We start from the raw sequence: 25,356 nt of genomic DNA on the forward strand, positions 1-25,356 counted from the left end.
CTTTAAATTCACTTGACTCGCTCTGTCCAGAACTTTCCTGAGGTTTCCGTCATGCTCTGCTTCACCATTGCCTCCAACCAGTAAATCATCAACTATTATTGCATATGGGTAGCCTGAAAACATTTGCTCCAGTGCACATTGAAAGACTTCACTGGCAGAATTTATTCTAAAAGGGATCCTGCGGAATCTGTACAGTGGATATAAAAAGTGTACACACCCCTGTTAAAATGCCAGGATTTTGTGACATAAAAAAATGAGACCACAATAAATCATTTCAAAACTTTTCCCACCTTTAATGTGACCTATAACCTGTTCAATTCAATTGAAAAAGAAACAAATATGTTAGGGAAAAACTATAAAAAATAAAAAATGTACGATAAGCTGGTTGCATAAGTATTAACACCCTTAAACTAATACTTTGTTGAAGTACCTTTTGATTTAATTACAGCATTCAGTCTTCTTGGATAGGAGTCTATCGGCATGGCACCAGTGACAATGAAAAGTTGAAATGTATTTAATAATAAAAGAACATGAAAATACTAAATATCTATTTATAATAAACACCAGAGTTTCAAACACAGGAAATCTTAAAAATAACATAGATGGATAGATTCACACAGATAGAGAAAAACAGTACTTAACTAATCTCACTATATTTTCCTGACTGATCTAAAGAATTACTATTCCCTGGTTACTTACAAAAGCAAGGCAAGATGAAGTGGGTGAGTGGTCTTCCTGCTTTATCAGGTTTCAAAAACAGACTGTCATGAGATGTCTGTCTGATCTAGTATTAAAATATCATTTCAGTGCTGGATTACAGAATGATATCACATACATATGGTAATCTGACTCTGGTTTTCCCACTACCCATTTTCCTAGAAACTGAACTAGAATCTAGCAGTTGTGTGTCATAATACACACACACAGAGCTTTGCTAAGATGTCTTATAGCATCTGGAAGTTATAAAACCATTTCCAAATTTCCCCCCTTTCAGGGAAGCAATTAGTTTACCGCTAAGGACAATACAGTAGGATTCCTAGTTCTGGTTTTCACAGACATTTCATCTCTGTCTGCAAGCAGATCTGTAAGATACATTCTTTATGGCCTATACCAGATAATTTAATTTCAGACTATTTTTCAAAGTTAGCTGGACTGGAATTAATCTCTTCTCTTCCAGTATTCATCTGTTATAATATATTAATTTCAACAGTTACAATACAATCTGACATACAGATTTGTAGTTCTTTTCTTTCCAGCAGGACCCACTGTTGGTACATTTTAAAACAAGCAGCTTTACAAATACATTTTCAACACAAGCACCTGTACAAATCAGTTTGATACACAAGCGACATATAAATCTTTAAAAAATTCAAGCTAGCTATGCTGGCATATGTTGCACATCCACTACCCTACTTATCCTGCCATAGCCGGCACTATCTCACATCGTGACGAACGTTTTAACTGTATTTTATTAATACATTATTCTATGAAATTTTATAAATAAGAAAAATATGCTTAGCAAAGATGTGTGAAGTGCAGACAAATATCTACATACACATTCATGACTCTCTACCCCTGTACCATGTAGCCCATTGCATAACAGAACATCCACTGATACTGAACAAACCTGGCAGAGGTCTATAAAACCTAACAGGATGGTCCATTAATGAAATGAACTTTAAAATATTTGCAGGTACCAAATGTTCACAGGGAACAAAAAAAAATTCAAACAGAGTATATTATAACAAGTGGAGGCTTGAGCAATGAAATCTAGCAAGGCAGCAACTTATGTTTTCTGGAAAGTTTCAGAATTCTATTAATTTATATTAATAATATTACAGTATGTTATGAAAAGTCATAAAAAGCAAATATTTCAGCCAGGATTCAAGAATCTCCTTTGCAAATCCAAGTACATTTTCAGCCAGGATTCAAGAATCTCCTTTGCAAAGCCAAGCACATTTTCATTTTGTGCAAAGTGCAACATGATGTTTCACAGTTCAGACATGCTATCTGTGCATTATAGAAGACACTACTATAATGGTAATATACTGATCCAATACTTTACAAAACACAGTAAAAACACGTGTGCAAATGACCTCAGCTTTCTTCAACTTTGCTGCCAAATAATGTTTTTTTTTTCTTGCATCTAAAGAAAAAACAAAAAGACCATTCCTATGAATTAGAAAGATTATCATGCCCAAGCAAATTGCCTACTGCAGGTAGGTCAATTTACTCAACAGTGAGAAAATGTGATTCTGAGACAGCTATGGTCCCAGTGAAAAAGCCCTCATTAATGACCAATTAGCATATCTCTGAATTACTCTTGTTTAGCACTAGCACTGTTTTTGACTGATGATGCACACACACACACATATGCACTTAGACACTTATGAACACACACGCCCTTCCAGTCATTACCCTCATATACAGCTATCCAATAACAAAGAAGTGATTCAAAACAAACAGAACTTCAGAGGGACATAGGTGGCAACAAACCAAATCCAAACACCAAATAATCCACCAGCAGCAATTATTCCCACAAAAGTTAGCACTTTTCTCTAATATATAGAAGGGGACATCAGCAAATATGTAGTTTTTTGCCTACTTTGGAGACTAAAATGCTTTGTTCTACCTTTTAGTTGTAACTGCCAGCTGAGATGTCCCATCTTTTGGTCTTAAATTCTGATTTACTAACAGGTGCTGTCCTACACTTGTGACATTAGAAGCAAGTTATACCATTCATTCCCATCCTTAGAAATAACCAAATAATAATACAAAATGTTTTGAGACCTGCTTTGCAGTGATGCACTGACATTCAGTGCTGAAGAACAAAGTAAATGTATATAAATGAACTGAGGTTTCACGTGCACTGCATTGCTCCAGTGGATGGAGCATCCCTTACTTGGCCATCAGAGTAGTGCACTGTATATGGTCTGTCAGCCATGTTAGTACATTAAGCTTGTGTTTCCTAGATAGCCTTATTCTATTGCATTTTTTCTTTCCATCTTATTCTAAAATATACCCTACAAAGTACACTTCCGCCTTGCCTTCAGCCTTTCTGATAGAGGTTTAGCTTGCTATTCTCCTATCCAGTGCCATCTCCTAATCTGACGTCTTTCCACAATTTCAAGTTGAAGAGTAAAAAAAAATGTTTACACACAGAGTGCCAAAGCTATTCAGTTCTAAAATCCAGGGACTGGACTTTCTGAAAAAGGAAATCTATTTTTCTTTTTAAGTTATTGCATGTAGCAACTGCTGCAGTTTATACCTCAGCAATATAGTACTGCAAGTAACTGGTTAAAAGTGTTTACTCTTGAACATCCCTAATAATAACCCAGAAATGCCAGTTGTAGAACAAACCGATTAAACATATTTGCAACTGAATCTGTAACTGGAGCAGTGGACACAGTTTAACTGCATTCAGAAAGATATACATTATTGAGTGCAGTTACTTCTAGCCTTCTAGGCTCTTAGGAGTTCAAGTGCATTGAAACTGATAAAATGACAGTGAAAATGTAAAACAGACTTGCTTCTTTTAACAGAAATGGTAACTGGCATATCATGGGAGGGAAATGTGACATTCTGAGTCTGTTAGAGACAGATGATTTAGTGGATAAGGCCTGAAGGACCAGTTAAATAATAAAATAAAGTCAATTAGAGAAATGACCATCTGCTGAGATACATTAATGAACTGCAGTCTGCACTATGGGAGACAAGATGTCTTATCAGCGCAAAAACCTTTTACATTTTCAAATGACTGCTAGAAGGAAGAATTACTTTATATTGTTACACTTTGGCATCTGACATTGACATGCTGGGTTAAAGACAATCTCTGTGAACAGAAGTAAATTTTTTAATCTTCAACTCAAACTATAATTCTTATTAAGCATGTGCCGGGGGATGGGCAGTTGCCATCAACCACTACGGATTAAAAACGCTGCTGGTACTGACACATTTTTGTAAAATCTAGCACAGTGCCAATTAGCACTGAATAACTTCAGTGCTAAAGTTTTGCCTGCTGTTCTGCTGATCTTCTAGTACATTTATGTGGTGTCTGTAAGCTCATTTACAGCACACACTTCCTACACAAGGACTTCAATACTGTGGCCAAGTACCAAGCTTGACTCACTGGATTAAATATTTATTATTCCCACTTCAGAATACATGTTCTAGTATCAGAATATATACTGTGGTATCAGAATGTGCTTTTCAGTAATGTCACATCACAGCGACTCATGAACTTAGCCTCTTCTGGGCAGCTACATTTATAGCCACCACACTGTCACCAAGAGACAGCAATGAGACTGTTTGTGCCATACGGTTGTCAGTCACATGACTTATGAATAGAAATTTGCATCTGACATCAGTATGTCATAGACTGCATGCACACAATTTGCATCAAGTGTTTTTACATGCAAGTACACGCATTTTTATTTCTCTTGAGACTGTACTCCTGACCAGAACTTGAAAATGCTACTTGAGGTCAGTGTTCTTATCTGCCATGATTAACAAAGTGAATTAAAAAAAAAACAGTGTGGCAAGCAGAGTGATTGTGCTCTAATGCACTGTGATTGCAGATTGTTTTTACCCATTTTCAGCTTAATAAGAATGGTAAAGTAATCAGAATAAAGTTTTAAATGTATTATAATGCATTTTACCCCTTATTAATCTAGGAAATCCTTCACAGAGTTATGTTGTAGATGTAGTTTAATGTTTATGAAACAGGAAATGAGGTCACAGCTACCTTAAAAAATGTGTGCATCAAAACATTGGTATTTTTAATAAGTCTTTTTGGCAGAAAAGTACAATGGTCTTATTTAAGATTCTAGTTCATGACCAGTACAGTCATATACTAATGGATGTCAATAGCAAATTCAGTTCTAGGAGACAAATAGGTTGTCTAATAATAATACTAAGTATTATTATTATTTAGTTTATTATTTATTCTTTGAGGTTTTTTATTTATTTTATTAATTTGCTAGTCATATAAACTGACTAGACATGTTCCTTTTTATGGGCAACTGGGCAGCTCTTTCTGTTTAAGTAATTTGCTCAGAGTCACAGAGCAGGCAAACAGAGAGAGAAGGAAACAAAACCTTTACTCTTCACTAAAGGAAGTAGAACATTAGCAGCTCAGAGCCTTAATCCTCTGCATAAGTGCCAGATCATATATTTACATATCCATTAAGGTTAAAAAAAGAAATATTCACATTTTGCTGAATTAAGTATCATCACAGCCCCATCCTGAGAATTTCTTATCCTCACATGCTGATTGATTGTTATCAATAAACCATGGGGGTACTGTGCACCTCACTGCACATGCATGCTTAATGGCTGCATTAGCTTTGGGGGTGAAGGTATTACACACCAGCATATGAAGGAATGCCAGTGGTTGTAGGTATGCAGACCCAGTTTTGTATCATTCCATAAAGCTGCACAACCACAGTCAGTGGAACGTGTACAGTTAGTACAGAGGATTAAGGCTCTGATAGAAATGCTACATCTGAAGAAATCCCAATCACTCTGCACCAAATGCTCCAGAGACCTCAACCTCATTACCACAATCAACAGAATGTGCTGGAGGCTCAGGTTCCTAACCCAGAGACTGCCCATGCTATGGAATAGACTTCCCATACATGTCAAACTGAGCACCTCACTGGCCCTCTTCAAGAGCAATCTTGATGAGTGGATGGGATATAGAAAATTCACCCCGGGGATCATTCCAGTAGTTCTGCTCAACAGAGGCACTGGGAACTAAGGTCGGGTGGCACAATGCCAGGGTAATCCTATGGGCTAGGCTTGTAAAGGCTCCAGGGCCATTAGCCTAGTACACACCTATTAACCTATGATGACAATGAGTAACGGCACTATACCTGCAGTCTGGAACCAGGTGGCATGAGAAGGGCTATGCTGCAGACTCCTTTCATACATAACCTGCTCAGTAACATTGCTTGGTGAGCAATGCATGTTAGTGCTTGACCTGTGTAGATAATAAGTGATTTCTGGCCACATTACACCACCTTAGATGTTCACTTGTGCTCAATCCACGTACAATTCTGCTTATGCAACATACCCGAATATGCACTGTGCACTGCATACCTGTGGAAATGCAGTAACAAATGCATTATTCAGATGCGTTATATGCAACATTTGCAGGAGGCCATGAACTAGCAAATCTGTACAAACTAACACAACTTTATTTGTGCCAAACCTATGAATCTAGCATATGAATACAAGACTGCAAAGTGCAAACTTAGAAATTCAGAACTCTGAAAGCCATTATAACTGCAAATTTTCCTTTTGTTTGCTACCCAGACAATTGTTCTACTGTACTAATTTAATGATGCATGACACACTTACCTTCACTTCATATTCTTTGCATCGATCAAACAAAATTCTCATTGTTCATACTGTCAAAGTTATGAAACTTGCTACACACCCTTGTTGAATCACATCTTGACTACGCATGCATTCCAAGCAGTCCAAAATACATGCTTAAAAAAAAAACAGGAAGTAAAACCTGCAGAATGGTTACCGATTCAAACTACCAATATCACATTAATCCTTAACTCTATAACATTTGAATACACAGTATCTCTCTAGTTCGGTTGCTCCTCTAATGGGGTTCAATTCACATCTTTGTGCAAAACTGTGATGTAAAACCAGAACTTTAATGTTGATTGGCTCCGTTTCATTTTTCCAAATGTTTTGTGTTTTTAATACCATGGTGGAAATGGACCCCATCCTTAAAGTCAGGGTACAATTAGAGTTCATGTAATTTGTATTGCTTTAATCTTTGTTGTTAGCCAAGAGTGCTCTTCTCAGCACCAGCAATGCAACTAGAACTGCCTCTTTCAACATTCAGTATGGGCTTACATGTTTAGTTAGCATATTTAAGTACAATTGTAAATTCTGTTTTGTTATCCTGTAGCTCCTACTACTTGGGACTATCTGAGTATTTTTCTTTCACACTGTGCTTGGTTCTGCTTGCAAATCCTGGTGTTTTACAATTTTGTGTCTTTTTGTATGTAAGACACTGGAACATATGGGTGTAGCAATTTCAATGATGAATGCTACTTTTGTCATTTTTCATCGACTGCTATATTCAGTTTTCTTGCATCTAGCTTTTGAACTGCTGATAATAGGTGGATCCCATGTAATCTAAACTTCATCATTCTTTATAACTACTCTATAATATTTTAAACGTTATTATAATTACTTTTTGGCTCATGTTTCCAATGCTTCTCAGCTACTTCTATATTAAAGTATTTGCACAATTCTCAATTGTGACTCGAGCGAAGTTTCCACTGTCATTCTTGCAACTAGTTGCTTTGTCCACAACTGTGGAAAAAATGGCTTCATAGTTTAAATGACTAAGCTTCCTGCAAGAGACAGCAGCACTTAGGGTTTCTCCATTTGTTCATTTAGACCTATAGCACAGCTGGGGAAGCTGAAAGTCAGTAAAATATCTAGATAAAGGATCCATAAAATTACATATTTTGCAGGCTCTGGAGACCAAATGGAAAAGAATAAAAAGAAGGCACGAATACACAACATCTGTCTGTGTTTCTTTGTTTTCCACACATCGCTTGGCTTCACACTGACTTAACAGTGACCGTTCCATCTCATTCCATCATTCCAACTACCTTACTGCGGTCTTAGTCCTCTAGATGTAGAAAAAACCCCAGATGCTGATGCAAAGACATTTAATTTCTGGATTTTGACTACTCATTTGAACACTGTATGGCTGGGATATTTGAATTCTTTGGTTGGAGCACTCTGTCATGTGCTCGACACATCAGAACATAGACTGATATGCAGTAAATCAGAGCATGGCTGGGTAAATGTGTACTCAGGTGTCCATAGCCTGCTGCATAGGGTACTTACATGATGACATGAGCTAATTGTTATGGGCCCAACCAATTTAGGTCATAGTCATACTGATGAATAACAATTTGGAGAAAAGACCTCTTAGAAATGGAATAAAAAGACTCACTGAAGGAATTTTGTACCACTAGGCAAAGGAAAGCTGGTAATATCATGGCGCTGCTTGGTTCAACAATCACACTAGTCCCTGAACAACAATCAACTCAGTAGAGGACTGCATTGTTTATAAGAAAAATACAAAGTTTTTGGTAACCACCAAAAGTGCCTCCCTGCTGCTCCTTCACCACATCTGGTATTTTGAAGGATACCGTAATTACAAGAGATGAATAACCTTGGGCATCTCAGGTCTCATCCAGGTGTTGGATCTGGACAAGAAAGAGAGATTCATAAGCTTTCCAAGTAACAAAATTATCCATTGTGTTTGCAATGTTCCTTATATATCCCACTTGTAGTGCTGCAGAGTACAGCCCCACATGCCCTGTAGCCACCTTTCTATATATTTTTTTTACAATTTAATAACCTGGTAGGTGAGCAGATGTACTTATCCTTTTCAGTCACAACCTGAGTTGTATAAGAATACACAAGATTTGTCAGTGTTTTACAAAATTTACAAATTTTTTACAAATTTGCAAATAGGTAAGATCATTGGCTCTGGCTTGTAATCCATCGGGTTAAAGAGCCAAATTAGACCCGGAGCTGCAATTACAATTTTTTTTTTTTTTTTTTTTTTGAGTAACTGCTATTTATTCAGACCAGATCTGCAGGATGTGAGTGCTTTCTGATAGGTCAGTTCTACTCATCTAAGCACTGAGGCTGGCTGGAATACCAGACAGGGTGGTGCCAAAAGGAAAATTTAAACATTTTTCATGAGAGAAGACTATTGCAAGACATTGTAGTTGGGCAATTCCAATTCTTTTATAAAAAGACTTTTAGCTCATTTTTAGGCTGGGAGTGCATTATTTCCCTTATTCAGTGGTGCTTGCATGTTTCCACTGAGAGAGAGAAACCCATTTCAGTGAAAGACAGATAAGGAGAGCTTGGAAAGCACTATCAATGCTAAGGACAGCATGAGCAGAATTATTTTGTATTTGTTTATTTTTACTGTAAGCTCCAGTCTCTCGGCTGTTCCTGATTTTAGCTCAATTCTATGAATCACAGAATGTGCTTAGTTTATTTTTGGAGGTGAATAAATGTGATCAAAAGCAACATGTTAAAATTACTACATTATTGTAGCAGTTGTTACTTTTTTGTTTCATTCTCCTCACCATCAAGCATCAGACATACAGAAATCTGGGCTACACTTTTGGGGAAGGGGTGTGGAGGCATCTTGTACATGAAAACACAAGGCCATCATGTAATTACTGCTGGCAAATTGTTGGAGGCAGTGTATATGTTTACCAATTACAAGCTGAAATAACAAAATGTTAATGTAGTTCTTACATGTTTCATTCTTTTCTCAGTAAGATATTAGTGTATGGAAAGGTGCTATAGCTTTGGGGGGAATACAATACAGGAGAGCAAATGGGCAGTTGTAGTCAATATGGTTTGTTGGAAGAAAGTATACATCAAAGAGCAATGTTTGCCATTATTATTATATTTTGTAGTAACTTCACAGTTAGAGATGGTGTACCCTCTCAGAAGGGGCACAGTCCACTCTGACAATCCTTAAATTATGTTTCATGGACATAGTACAGGCAACACATTCTATATGTGCAGCACCCTTAGATTATGTTACACGGACTTAGTACAGGCAACACATTCTATCTGTGCAGCACCCTTAGATTATGTTACACGGACTTAGTACAGCAAACACATTTTATGTGCAGCACCCTTACATTATGTTACATGGACTTAGTACAAAAAACACATTCTGTTTATGCAGCACCCTTACATTATATTTCACAGACATAGTACAGAAAATACCTTCTCTCCGTGCAGCACCCTTAAATTATGTTTCATGGACTTTAATGTTAAAATACTCTCTCTGCTTTTCTCTTCAATGTACTACTTATAAGATGTTTTATTTTATTACACATTAAGATGCCTGGAAAAGTGTTTTGATAGATAAAGCAACCTGCTCAGATAGCAGAAATTGAGATACATTTCTGTTCTGTATATTTTATTCAACTTTTATCACGACCCTCATGTATCCCTCTCCTTTATATTCAAATTTTAGGAATATCTCACCTACCTCTTTTCAATACACTCTCTCTCTTTACTTTAAAAAGTGAGGAGAAACCATGCTTTATATAAAGAAAGTTCTTGACTATACATGTGGTTGTTTCATTATTAACTATATACTAATCCGTGCTATTGTATACTTCTTTCATACCCATAACATTGCAAAATAAATCTCATGATTCCATCACTCAACATTATGTTTAGGCTTTTATTGGCATGTGTCTTTTGCACTAAATATTGAGTTTTAGATGTTCCTTCTGTACTTGATATATTTTGGAAATTCTGATTTTGCATTACTCCTGCTGTTGCAATGCGCTTCATTATTTATCATTATGTTTTTGATGTATGTATTTTGTTTTGGCCGCCTAGGTATGGGTTATAGCTGAAAGGGTCCATAGGCTAATCCACTGACCCAGTTAACAAACATTAAATAAATAAATATTATACTCATAGGCAAGACTTGTGTTTTATGGTATTTACAAGGTTATGAATTTGCAAAGTATAATTAAAAAAAAGAAATATGCAGTATAAGGAAATACAATGGATTGTTTTGACAGAGGCTTTGTTTAAATAAGGATTAAATTACTCCTATTAATGGTGACAGTGATATATTTATTTGGCTCTATACATCCTATGCATTCCTTTTTGTTTAGATTACATTTTTGTCCACTACATATAGGTCTTGTATATGAAGCTGTGCTTACTTGCCGTTAAGGTGGTTGCATGTATTATTTTTTTATATCTTTACATTTGTGCAATAATGTATGTGATTAATTTATTATTATTTCGTAGTAGTATCAGTTTATTGTTCGCGACACTAACTTTACCTTTTTAACTTTGGGAAATGCCACCTAGAAAATAATGTTGTGTTACACTGTCAGAAGACTGTACTTTTATTATTATTTAAACATGAGAAGGTGAGCGTGTTTACTTAAATTCATGAAGCCACTGTGAGTAGCAACTCTGATTTTATTTTTGTGGATTGTGGAGTATAATTAAGACTTCTGGCATCTTGTTCCTGCATTGACTTTTGTTTTAGATTAAACTGTTTTATTTTCCAGGATCTGACATGCAGGCAAGAAAACAGAAATGAGTAAACTACCAACTACAGAGACTGTAATGTAAAATTTCAGCATATAGAGCAGAGCAAGGCCTGAGGTAGATGCAAGTGCTACTCATTTAAGAGGAACACTAAGTAAGCTGTAAGTGGGAAAGTATAAAGTTATAGCTTGTAAAAAAGGGCCTGATATACAAAAAAGAAAACAGAAAAAAAGAAAGATATACACAGACAAATAGTCACTTGCAGTTGTTTAGGCATAATAAAAGTTTAATGTACATGTCCTGTTTTATTTTGCCTTTGTCTACTAGCAAAAATACCCTTTTCGGTGGAGGCCCAGGAAGAAAAACTCCAACATATTAGAAATATATTTAAACAGTCATTTAGTGATATACATGAATTTACATTAACAATTACACATGCATTTGCTAACCAGATTTCATTCATAGGAAAAAAGAGGCAACTATTACAAATTAAAATATATGTATGCATTAGTAGATGTTGAACACTGAACATCTGAAGAGGAGCATTAGTGGGACTGAGACACAGATCATGTGATTAGCACTTAGAAATTCATAGAAACTGAGGTGAGCCAAGGAACTAGGAAGGGCAAAACTGTATCAGTATCAGTGGAAAAACAAGTAGCCCACTCACATTTGGTGCAGAAGGCTATGGATTTTATACCCACATCAGGTAGATGGGACTGCTGACAATGAAGTGCAGCATGGGGGAGGAGGACTGCTCCTGACTAACTGCAAACTTCTTCTTTCGGCTTTTCCCGGTTAGGGGTCGCCACAGCGGATCATCTGTCCGCTCATGATTGGCAGTGGAGTTTTACAGTGTCGAGTTGCCAGCCCAGCGCCCAACCTTCCACAGAAGGCACTCACACACACACACTCACACCTAGGGCCAGTTTAGAGTGTCCAATCCACCTACTGCATGTCTTTGGGATGTGGGAGGAAACCCACGTGACCACAGGGAGGACATGCAGACTCCACACAGAAGGCACCCCAGCCGAGAATCGAACCAGAGAACCTCTTGCTGTGAGGCAGCAATGCTAACTGCTGCACCAGCGTGGCCGCCGCAATATTCTTGGAGAAACACTAAAAAAGTTACATACATAAACCGAATAGAAGAAATATGCATAGCGCTGTAAATATAATAAGCACAACAACATCTGGTCTCTCTAAGGAACCTTTATATGAATATCATTCATAAATCTACCATCTAAGCAGTTTCATGAAACTGGTAAGAGATGTATGAATATAATATAGCATTAAATTGGCTTTCTTAGCTTCCAAGAAATCATCTTACGAGTCATAATTTTTAAATATCAAGAGTAATAAGTGAAAAAAAAGAAAAAGAAAGAAACAGATATTTTTTTAAGTCAGGCAAGCTTTCTGCATCCTTCATGTGAGGAACTTGGCCTCTATACCCCCTACAACTTATGTATACCAAAATCTTGGTCATCCTATATTTGAGAAAAGTGAGAAAGAATGAAAAACATTGCAGTACACCAGCTGATATGTTTTTGAAAAGGGATAAAAAATCAGCAGCTGCTGCACCATGAAAGTGAACTTATATGAATGTATGTATACCCATGAAGTGATGAGAACTGTAGTTGGATTAAAAAACACAAACTGAACAATGCATCTTGGCGTTATTAGTATAAACAGTAACTCAAGCATCCAACAATTTTAAAAACAGAATATAATAATGAAAAGTGAAGTAAAGCCTTGCCCAAACACTGTTTCAACCTCATTTAATTTATTAGTGTCATGTGGATAGTTTGTAAATGTCTTGCATCAATGAAGCATGCACACTGCTGCAAGCATGCATAATCTAGGGGCATTTGACGCTCACAGGCACTGTTAAATCACAATGTCAAGATGAACCAATGACCGAGTACCATTTTATCCCATTTGATAACTTGTGATTTCAAGAGCTGGATCTTCTCCATTAATAGGATGGATCCCAGTATAAACAATGAAAACAGAAGGGTGGGAACACCACTCCGTACTCATCCATTTACTCCCATTGGCCACAAAAATCATGTTTACACATTATTACAATGATTCTTCAAGCAGCCAAAAATTCTCTCTTTTCCAAGTGCAAATTATGGAAATGTTCATAGGTTAGTACTAAGGTAACTGCCCTTGTATGCAATTTTAAGCCTTGCTACTTACCCCATGTGAGTATCAAACCCCACACCCAGTGTCTGTAAAGTAAACAACCATTATGCCAACCTCCAAAAGGACATATGGATTAATCTCACCTGCCCCAGGATCAAACCACTGTCACATGTTTCAACAAAGTTCAGCTGCCTCTACTCATTCATTCCTCTTATCAGATTACACCACATAAAGCTCACTCAAATAAGCAAATAACTAAGCACATACTTTGAAAATGTGATTACCTTATAGTGTAACCAGCTTCCATTTGATACACACCATTTTCCATACATTTATTGTATATTACCTACACATTGTTTACATGGCATCAGCGAGTTATACTTTTCCTTCAAGCACTCTTTATTATCAACTTTGGGAGACTCATTATATATAAAACAACAAGCCAGCTACAATATTCATCTCAATTTTCAATAGACATTTAACACATTCTCCACTTACTCTCTTGCTATGATCAGGCTAAATTTTTTCTATGTGCCTCTTGCTGTCTTTCTGCTCCTGCAGAACATTTCCACCTCACTTTTGCCCAAGTTTAAGGACAGCATTGCAATAATGACAGATTAATACACTACTGCAATAATACTCCCATTGGAAAGCATGCTTTAAAAGCAAAAAAAAAAAAAAAATTATATATATATATATATATATATATGTCAAATTAATGTCAGTCAGGCTGTTAAAGGAAGTGACTAACCTTGTGAAGCACTGAGACGAAGATTATGATTACCTTTTTTAGGCAATGTCAAAATGGCCACCAAAATAGAAAAACATGAAAAAAAAACAAAGCAAACTTAAGGTGCATGTTAGGAGCCTAAACAAGAAATTGCACACCCTACAAGATCTTCTTAACCTGGATAATGTGGACATCTGTGTAGGTACCAAGATTCAGTTTAAAGCCACAAAAAGTACTCTGGCAGTTCAGACTACAGTGCCTTTCACAATTTAGTCAAACAGCAGCTCAAACTGGGGCTAAAGATGTAAGTGTCTTAATTTACATTAGTAGTGATTTACATTAGTAAAAAATACAACTCCAGGTTGGTTAAACAGGATGATTCCCTTGAGTTCATCCACACTGAGTTCTCTATTACCATGTCTTGGCCAGCAGCAGGTCACCCTCTATGACCAGTAATGCTCACAACTCTTACCTAGACCAAACAGGGGCACCCTCCATCTAGCCAAATACCCTATTCATTGTAGACTAACTTTCCCTTTATTGACTGGGAAATGTACAGTGCCTCTTACTAACATGTGCAACATTTCCGGGACTTTATCAACACAAACACCCCAAACTGGATAGTGCTCACTTCAACCAGAGGATCAAATATGTTGGAGCTAATACTCACCAACATGCAGTGGTGGCTGGTGACTTCAAATTAAAGGGGGGCTGCAGGAGACAGCTGAATGGGTGGGGCCAATGAGAAGGGGTGTGGCCAACCAGAAAGGGGTGGGGCTATGATCAAAACTACAACAACAGGAACTTTAATTAAATACGCTGCCCTGGGATTTTCTTAGGCAAGTTAAGCTCAATGTATATTCCTCCAACATACTTTTTGTGACCTTGGATATTGTTGATCTACTTGGTTCTATACCTCATGATAAGGGATTGTTGTGGTTGGAAGAAAGTATGAGAGAAAGTGGATCATTTTGCCCCAACGATTTTAGAAATTGTCTTTTACTTATGGAAGTCATTCTTAAAAACAATTTTATGTACTTCCAAGGTGAGTTTTTCAGGCAGGTAAGGGGTGTAGCTATGGGGGCCAAATGTGCCCCCACATACGCCAATATAGTTTTATCATGGTGGGAGAGACAATTTGTCACCAACAGCCAATTTGCCAGCTGTTGGTGTTTGTACAAACGCTTTCTTGATGACATTTGTATTTTTTGGATTGAATTTCAACATTTTGCTGCCTTTGAAATAAACTATTTGATTTTAAACTGCGGTCTTGACGCTCTCATTTGGTTCTCCAGTGAAGATTTGTTTTGGTTCTTGTAAAATCTACTTGACACTCAGATTATCTCTGAACTTTGCAGCACAAGACATCCGGAAAAAGCCAAACTTTATTGGGGGGGGGGCAAAAGCCCAAAGACCAGGGACACATTTTAAACATTGCTTGTATAATGTTGGAAAGTTGCTAGAATAAAATGCTGTGGTACCACCATACATTTCACTGCCAAGTATTGAACCCAGGACCATGTCCACTATGCCAAATCATCTGTTTTGTGAAAGAGAGGAAAACTGAAACTTAAATGGCTACCATTTAGTGAATTCAGTTCTCACCATAGCTGTCAACCTCTTAGCACAAATCACCTGAACAAAGCCAATAATGGGGGAATACAACCCCCAACCATATTCAGTGAATTCAGTTCTCACCATAGCTGTCAACCTCTTAGCAAGAAACATGTGGACAAAGCCAGTAATGGGGGAATACAGCCCCTAAACATATTCAGTGAATTCAGTTCACACCATAGCTCTCAACCTCTTAGCAAAAAATGCATGGACAAAGCCAGTAATGGGGGAATACAGCCCCCAAACATATTCAGTGAATTCAGTTCTCACCATAGCTCTCAACCTCTTAGCAAAAAATGTATGGACAAAGCCAGTAATGGGGAAATACAGCCCCCAAACATATTCAGTTCTCACCATAACTCTCAACCTTAGCACAAAAAACCTAGACTAAGCCAATAATGGGGGAATACAGTCCCAAAAAATAGGGACAAATTTCAAATATCCATGTTATAAACTTAGAAAATTGCTAGAATAAAAGGTTTTGTGGTACTATGAATTTTCTGAAGAATATGAAGTCTGAAATTCAAATGCCTGTTATTTTTATATATTTAATATTTGTTCACCAGGAAAGTCTAACTTGGAGCAGAAGTCAATTTTAAGCAGAGACCCAGGGTGAAACACTCCAGAGATATGTCTTTGTAAGATGGCAGAACATGCAAACACCACACAAAAGGTACCCTAGCCAAGAATCAAACCAGAGAACCTGTAGCTGTCGGGCAACAATGCTACCAGTGCACCACTGACTGTGTAAGGAAACAAAAATACAGAAACCACAGATTTTATGGGAAACAGAACAGAACAAATATGAGGCAAAAATATGCAAATGTTTTACAAATGGTGGTGGGTAGGGAATTCAGGCCCTTGCCCCCTGCACCCAAGGTACTGGGTTCAAGGTTGAGATATTTTCTACCTGCCACCATGTGTTTTCTCTTGCGACCAGTATATAGCAACTGGGGCATTTCACACATACACCACTTACTAATGGCTTTCTGACACTTAGCTCTCACCTCCATTGTCTGCCTAGGTAATCTCTCCTAAAAGAGAGGAGTCCTGCCTGACAGAGTTATCCTGTCAGGCAAGACAGGAAAGCATGGGTTTATATAAAGAAGAAGCCTAATAATTAAAGTTGAGAAAGAAAATAAATCTGTTAAAAATAAAAACAAGTTAAAAACAATACTTACTAGCCTCCCACCTTCATTGCAGAGTGTGGACTGGTCATGGTAATGTGGAAAACTGTTCCCTAAATCTCACTACAACTGTCACTTCAAAGCCACAGAATCACACCATATCAAGAATCAACTGTGTTCTCTGATTTTAACAACATCCTTGCAGTCATCAAACTCGGTATAAAAATATTTTTTTGTGTGTGTCTTCATGCTATGTTCTCCCAACAAACAAGATTCATCAACCCCTGAAACAGGACTTCTCCATGATTTTTTTAATGTCTTGAGAACATATGGCTTAACATTAACACCATCTAGATAATGTTTATGTTGTTTGTAATATGCAAGTGGTCAAACAAAGTCCTTGTCACAAAATGTTAACAAATCCCTAAACCTGTCTCAGCTTTAAGTACCTAAGTATTTTACTTGGGTCTCATTTAAACTTTCAAGCCTCACACTGAGATAGGGAACTCTTAATAAAAGATAGTTACGCATCGCTTGAAGATTTTCCAGATACTCATTTCAGAAATGACTGATCACAGTTACAGATGTCCCCATTCCTCAAACTGAATACTGACGGCCACAGGGCTACATGTTTAAATATCATTGCCCATTTGTTTGATTCTTTAAAGATGAAGACTCAAAGGTAGAAATCTCTGAAAGCTAAACCTTAAAAGTACCAAATTGATATTCTGAAAGAAAACCAAACTGCATGACAAGACAAGTCATACCTCTCAACTGTCCAGAATCTCCAGATTTTCATAGAATATCTGTCTTTTTGCTTCATATTTATGGTCTGTTCTTTATTAAATTTGTGTTTTTCTGGCAAATCAGTGAAGTCCTCTGTTGCTGTAGGGTCCAGGGCCTTCCAAGTGAAGTCCTCCATTGCTAAGTACGTCCCCGATCTTGTCCATTGCTGTATAGCTCCAAGTATGTCCTCAGGCTCCTCGATCTCGTGGTGAAGTCCTGCGAGAGCAGGCCAGCCTGCATTGCAGTCTGATCCCTTTCCAGTCTATGCAGTTGTAGCTAACTGCATAGACTTCTGGGATGCTCTTGACTGCTGTGCTTCTAATTCAGACTGCTGCTGAATCAGTTTGGAGCTCTGTGCATGCTCCGGACTGGTTCTGCAGCAGTCTGGATGTCAGAAATGCCGCGAGTGCACATGCACGAGGTCCGCAGTTTTTGTCCATATTCTTTTACAGCTGGAGGGGGGCTGCAGTCCAATAGCAGAGGCCACTGCTGCCAACATGCCAGAGTGTTGCCCCCCCCACCTGTGTCACATCCTCAGTGGTGATGTCAGACCACAAAGCTGTCTTCCTTAAAATAAAAATCAACCTAACTAAATAACTAAACCCCTAAGAGTTATGAAGTATTCTAAAGCAAACTGTATCCTATTAAGCAACAGTTTGTCACAAATCATGACTTCCTCAAACCCCAAGAACACGGCTACCGGTGTAGAATTATTTGCACTCTGTACAAGCATGTCAATGGTTGCATTGAGGCTGACTTACCTACCAGAGGTAGGCTTAGATCTAACACCAAAAACAAACCACACTGACTGTATCCTTATCTTAACAGGCTATATAACAAAAGAAAAAAGTCATGTCCAAAATCAGAAATACTGTCATACAGACAAGAGCTCTCTTATTTAACTAAACAAGAAACAAATTGGTCTAAGGCCAATTATGAGGTCAGGATAGCTTATCATGCGAAGAGCGATCACAATGCCTTCTTCAAATATGCCAGGAATGTTAAAGGTAGCACTCAGCAGTGTGAAGATCTGCTGGTAAGTGACACAACCTTCACTGACCAGGGTGACACTGGAAATCTAATGGCTGATAAACTTAGCTCTAACTTCACCCTCACTGACCCTGCTAACCACTGTGAAATCTCTTCTAGAGTAACCCTCCCCAACCATCAACAAGGAGCAGGTCTTGGTGGCATTTAAGGAAAAAAGCACTACTTCATTTGGTCCAGACAATATCCTCAGTTGCCTCCTAAACAGCCTAAAACATGACCTAGCAGGACCACTTGAGGCAGTCTTCAAGTATAGCTTCTAAACAAGCTATGCAATGGGTGAATGGAAGTGGATGTGGACATCTCTTTTTATAAGGGTGGACCATTAACCAACCGCAGGAACTACAGACCTATCAGTCTGGTAAATCTAACATGCAAAGCTATGGAATGGATTATCATGCAAATGATATACAAGGACACTGGTAACCTGAAGACACTGGAAGCATCACAGTTTGGCTTTGTTAAGAGAGGGTCTTGCCTACTCACCGTGGTAGACTTCTTTGAGTATGTGACCAACTTTATGAATGAGGGGAAAATGTGACATAGCTTGACCTAGTCAAGATGTGTGAAACAATACCCCACTCAGGTATTGTTGACAAACTCTCAGAACTAGGCACAAGTCCTTACATGGCTCACTGGATTGCTGGCTGGCTCAGAGATATGCCCCAAGAAGTCAGTCTGAGTTCACCTCTACCAAGAATTTGGTCACCAGCAGACTACCCCAGGGCTCCATGCATCTACATCTCGGAAGTCAAGGATAATGTCAAAGGCCTCTGGCTCACCAAGTTTACACACAACTGTAAATTGGGAGTGATCATAGAGTCCCCTCATGACACCAACATCTTACAATAGTGTCTAACACATACAAATGACTGATATAAAGACAGAGATTGCAACTCAACATGAAGAAATGCATTACAGTGCCCTTTAGGAAATCATATACCCAGGCTAATTACTGATAAAAACATGCCTACGAGTTGACCCAATATTTAGGGATATGGGAACATATGTAAACAGTGATCTGACCTTTGACCAACAAGTAGCCAAGATAGTAAGACAATCATTCTATGTTGTCCAACTTATAAGAAAGGCTATAGTATCCACATCCAAGGAAGTTATAGTACCATTCTAGTCATCCTTTGTTAGAACCATCATAGAGTACAATACTCCTTCTGGCATGTACCTAATCAGGCACTTGCAACAGTTAGAATGCCCTCAAAGGTTCCTCACCAGGAGAATCCAGAGTATGAATAACCTTGTCCTACATAGACTGCTTTAAGGCCCTATCTCTGTACTCAGTCTCCTATGGATTATTGAGAGGTGATCTATGCATCCTCAGATCCTGGTCTGATGGATCTCTTACACATCCGCAAAACAAACAGCATCAAAAAAACTAGAGACAAAGGTGTGGACTTTGTCTGCAACAGAAATAGAACATGCTGGAGAGACCAATGTGTCTCACGGTTTTCTTTGAACAGGATCAGGAACAAACTCTGCTTCATGTGGCTTCAGCCCTCACCCTATTCAAGCGAGACCTTGACCATTGGATGGGAGCTCACAAATTCACCCACAGTCCAGCCCCATGTCTCTGATGGACAGAGGTTAACCGTAATTAATTTTGTCCCCAACTAACATACCCCCACACATATAACCCTTAGCTATCTCCTTACTAATATCTACCCCCCATCCAAGGAACTCAGGACAAAACTAGGTTGGGTTGCACAGCTAGGTTTGTAAAGACCCTGGTGGTCATTAGCCTACCATAAACTTATGACATTTTCAAGTCGTTATCATATTTCTTATTACTTTATTCTCTACTTCTCTTTTTTCACAAAACATAAAAAGACTTTGCTCTTCAGCTGGAGTATAATGCAGTCCAGAATTGGATAAAAACTGTTTGCTTACTGGCTATCACCTTATTAAGTCAGAATGCTTGTTTTATCAAGGTCACTAAATTTTAAATGGAATGTTCTATGGGACTGTTTCAGGATTTGGATGCCTTGACTGCCTGACCATTATGTTTTCCTGAATATTTTGTATGGACCAACCTGTTTGTCACTACTTATTTGTTTCCTGTATGAAGTGAATATATATATATATATATATATATATATATATATATATATATATATATATATATATATATATATATATGGGTCCCCTTCAGAATTTAGAATCTTAAAACTTCAAAACCCATATGATCGAAGATCATATGTTCGAAGTTAAGTTTTAAAACTTCTTCTAAATTCTGAACGGGGATCAGCATACAGCTCAGACCAGGACATTTCCCTTGTCCTCGCTGTAGTGCTATCTCGGAGTTGGTATATTTAAGTTGCGGGGGGGAGTGTGGGGGCTGCATGGGGACTTGCCCCCTTGCTATACACAGTTTATATTTTCTTGTTTGTTTTTTGCAGGTCTACTGCACATTTTCAAACATTCAAATGTTCTATCATATGGTCTCGGCCATATGGAATTTGAACATTTAAATGTCTGATCATGTGAAGTAGACCCATATATATATATATATAAACACTTTTTTTAATAATGACATGGGCACACATATAGTTATAAAAAAGAAAACAAACCACTAAATGCATTTGCATGAGTTTCGTGCATTATGCATGTACGATTACTTTTCTAACAATTATTATTCTCTCCAGCATTACTTCCTGCCTTCTCTTAAACTTCACTCCTCCTGCTGAATATTATTTTGCATGTATTGTTTCAATAAATTCAAAGCATTTCCATGCATTTTGCTCCTTCTCTTTTCTAAAGATTCCACCTGTAATTATTTTATCTCCTTTACAATGTTCAATACTTTAATTAGTAGTGGTTTACATATGATTTCCATTTTCTACTAATTGCCTTTTGACAGCCAAGAGCAATTAGCTTAACAAGACCTGTTTATGTTTAAGGTATTCAGATCCAATACTTCTTCACAACAAAATCATGGTCTCAGCTACAATCCTTTGCTCTCCTAAAACGTCTGACAAAATATTCAGTAGAGAATTTTAAAATCTGCCAACTGATCATACCCCCAAAAAAAAAAAAAAAAAAAAAAAAAAAAGTTTCTGCTTATCTCTATCTTTCAGAACACATTTCCAGCAATTGCTAATACCTGTGGAAGAATTTGAAGTCTGTTTGGGGAATAAAAATACACAAGCACTTCCATGCTAAAAAGCTTAAACCATCTTGACTATGTTACAAACTTGAAAGCCATACAGATGCACTGCCTTGTACACCATCTTTTTATTCTCTCCTGTCAACATTTTCTAACCTCTTCTGATTGATTCTTGTTGTTATTATTCAGTATTTTATATGCACTTAATTACACCTTTTTAACAGAAGCTTATGTTCCAGACACAACCAGAGCTGATATTTCACATAACACTCTACTATCCCTTTCTCTTTGCTTATACTCTCTCATCAATCTCTAGACAGTCCCTAACCTGCACTCCAAACTTCTGCTTGGCCTCATTCCACTTTATTACCTTTCCCCTCAATTGTTATTTGATTCCAATACCTTGGTTCCTTTGCTATTTTTCCAAAAATATCAGTGTCCTCTGTCCAGTTTTGTATGCCTTCAATGTCCCTCCTTGCAGTCAATGAGTGAGATATTGTTTGCGCAATGTCTATTGGGGCTGGAGTTACATCTACTGTGTGAATGTCTTTGACAAATGCTTTTAGTTAGGTGATGCGCTGCTGTACAGCTCCTGGATTTCAGCATGGTAGCTGGAATTTTTTTTTGTTTTTATTTACTGTATTTTTTAAACAGGTATGTAGGTATTGCTCAACTGTCTCTTGTCAATCATAATCTAGGACACAGGCAATTACAACTGATATTTACTAAAATGCAAGGGTACAGATGTTGAATCAAAATGAATATTCAGAAAAAGAAGTTACAAAGTTAAGTCGTCATTGGTAAAATAAAACATAAATATGTACAATTTCTCTTGACTATTTGGAAACAGAACTATTAGGACTTTGTACAGAGAAGACAATATATAAAGAAATTAAGTACTGGACGATCATCCCATAATTAAACTGAGTGGCTTCAGCTATCTAATTGTAAGTAGCCTGCAATCATTGTATCGTTTATCTATGTGATTACATCTATATTTGTCCCAGACATAGAATACAATAGACAGCATTCATAATATTTTGAAGAATGGTATTGTTTAGCTGATGGCATATGTTAAATAACACACAATATTCCTGGCATTAGTGCTTTTCTTTTTCAGTGTCTCAAACTTTGTTTTCCTGAATTAATATTTTAACTGTTGTCATAGTGACATTCATATTTATTCTCATCTGCTATTTTAACAATTTCTTCCTCAACATAGTACAACCCTGTAAATGGCTCAAAACTTGGTGGAAGGAATTCTATACTCCTGGGAAGATGTGTTGAAGGCTTTTTCACCAGTTGTCAGGTAGAATATTAGTCTTTTTTAGAACTGATGTTAGATTACTATCTTATTTTAAGAGTAATGTGTTTAGTTCCAATTACATTATCATAAGTATAGGGCAGTAGACAATTACATTATCATAAGTATAGGGCAGTAGACATTTGCTTTGGGATCAGAATGTGATTCAGGAATTGAGCACCAAATATTCACACCTCAGAACTTTAGAATCTTGTGGGACTTTTTTTCTGGTTAGCACAATATATGTCTTTTATTATTTTATTGTTATTTTATTACTGGCCTTTAAAATATAAAAAATACTCAAGTCATTTTTTTCTGAAATGATGTTTAACAATGGACAAACTTTTATGCCTTGCTATATTATTTGCATTCTTTTCAATGGCTGCAACAGAACATAATATGAAGCACTTAAACTTTGATTAAGTTGATGATTTTTAAGAATTGCACTGAGAATCTGGCATAAACTCACTTACACACACACACACACACACACACACACACACACACACACACACACGCACACAATTTTAAGCACTCCAGAAATCTAAGTGTCTGAAAAAAAGAATGCCACTAAACCAATGACATAAGACTTCATAGGTAGGTACTAGGCTATTGGCCGTAGGGCCTATACAAGCCTAGCCAAAACTTCAGAAGAAACATCATGGTTCAAGTATTCCAGACTTTGTTCCAGAGAGGGCAATTCAGAATGCGATTTAGTCATATACTCTTGATACAATAGATGGGAAATATACCTGGATATCCAGAAGAAACCAAGAAGGATGTCTCCAGTGATTCAGAAGTAGATGTGCGTTGCAGGCTAAGTTCAGAATGTGATCTTCTCATATTGTTTTATTGCTGAAGAATGACATTGCATTCCAGTCTAAGGACTTAACACATGCTTCTGAATTAACTTTATAAGTACCAGTACATGACTGAATGCCATCAAGACTTAGACTTCTGGTAATGTGGTACCTCAGTATTTGGGCATATCACAGTTGTAAATGTAAATTATGGATAGCAGATTGATGATCCTGTCTCTTTTCTATCATTGTCATTAAAGCTCCCTTTTCATATATAAACTCTTTAGATTCCAAGCTTTATACAAGATAGATTTATATAACTCCTGTTCTATTCATAACTTCTTCCCATATTTTCCAATTCATCTACTTTTCTACTGAGTTACATGTTCTAGATGAAGTCACTAAACAATGGTATACTATAATCATCAGAGAATAGGGATGATATTCACAAATCGCTCACACTTTGACTAATAATCATGCACTTGCAACAGCCCTTGCATGCATGCTTTCTTGCCATAAATCAACAATTAAACCTCACTTTTGTTACAAATTCTTTACATTCGGGTATCTTAACATTACTCTTATCTTTAACAAAGAGATAGACCAGGCCCATTTTTCTTCTTATATTAATCATGTCATATTATTCCATCAAATGCCAAACATATAAAACATATTTTATTGTATATTCATTATTTAATGTTCCTACTTGTAGTTTATTGTAGTATAGTTTGCCTTATTAAAGCTTTATTATTTACATTTAATGTCAGTAGCAGAATGCTATCATTTATAATGCGTCCCTCTTTATATATACTTGTCCATTTTTCTTTTTCTATTTTATACTCACTTTTTAAGTTTGGGTCTATATTACAACACCAAAAGAGCAGAACAGTGAACACCTAAAGAGCAAAAAAAAAACAGAATCTCGAAGTGCTGTTTGTCAGATCGTGGTACAGTGAAGATTGGAATATTTGCCCTTTCCTCACTGTAGTGCGATCTCAGAGTTGGAATATATATTTAGCGGAGGGTGTGGAGGGTGCTGCCCCCCCCCCCACAATAGCAAGATCGAGGTTCTGTTTCTTTTGCTCTTTAGGCGCTCACGGTTTTGATTTTTTGGTCTTTTAATATAGACCCTTACTTTTCACTAGGCAGTCCCTCACTTTTCCTCCCTTCTTTTGTTGATTCTTCAGTTGCCTATACTATGTCAGTCTCACCCCTATTTTTCCCTCCCAATCTAAATTACACATTTACTTTAGCTAGCTTTGTCTTTTCTACATCAATGTCTTCTTTTTCTTCATCACCTATATTAAACCGTAGAAACGTTTCCTTGTCTAAAAACTATTAAACAAAAAGGGTTGAAGCAGTTTGGATTTATCCATACAAGGCTGTATTTTCAAAAGTAATATTTATTTTTTAAGTGAATCATATCACTTACTTTTGTGAATGCTACCCAAAGCAGTTCTGATGAATTGTGCTTAAAGGTAGAGTCCCCTTCCACAAACCAGACCTGCGCTACTTTCTTCTTTTTTCCATAACATTCTTTTTATAATTTTGTTTTGATTTCATCAGCACTC

General features: G+C 37.1%; 1 protein-coding gene across 1 annotated transcript in view; it reads right to left on the minus strand.

Moving 5' to 3' along the window:
• The window catches only part of LOC122790048 (gamma-aminobutyric acid receptor subunit gamma-4-like), a 3,058,882-nt gene that overhangs the window by 1,991,205 nt on the left and 1,042,321 nt on the right, over window positions 1-25,356 (minus strand). The gene's annotated exons all lie outside the window — the stretch shown is intronic.

The sequence above is a fragment of the Protopterus annectens genome, chromosome 15.part0, assembly GCF_019279795.1.
Source record: "Protopterus annectens isolate FY-2018-M chromosome 15.part0, PAN1.0, whole genome shotgun sequence".
In the NCBI taxonomy this organism is placed as follows: Eukaryota; Metazoa; Chordata; order Ceratodontiformes; family Protopteridae; genus Protopterus; species Protopterus annectens.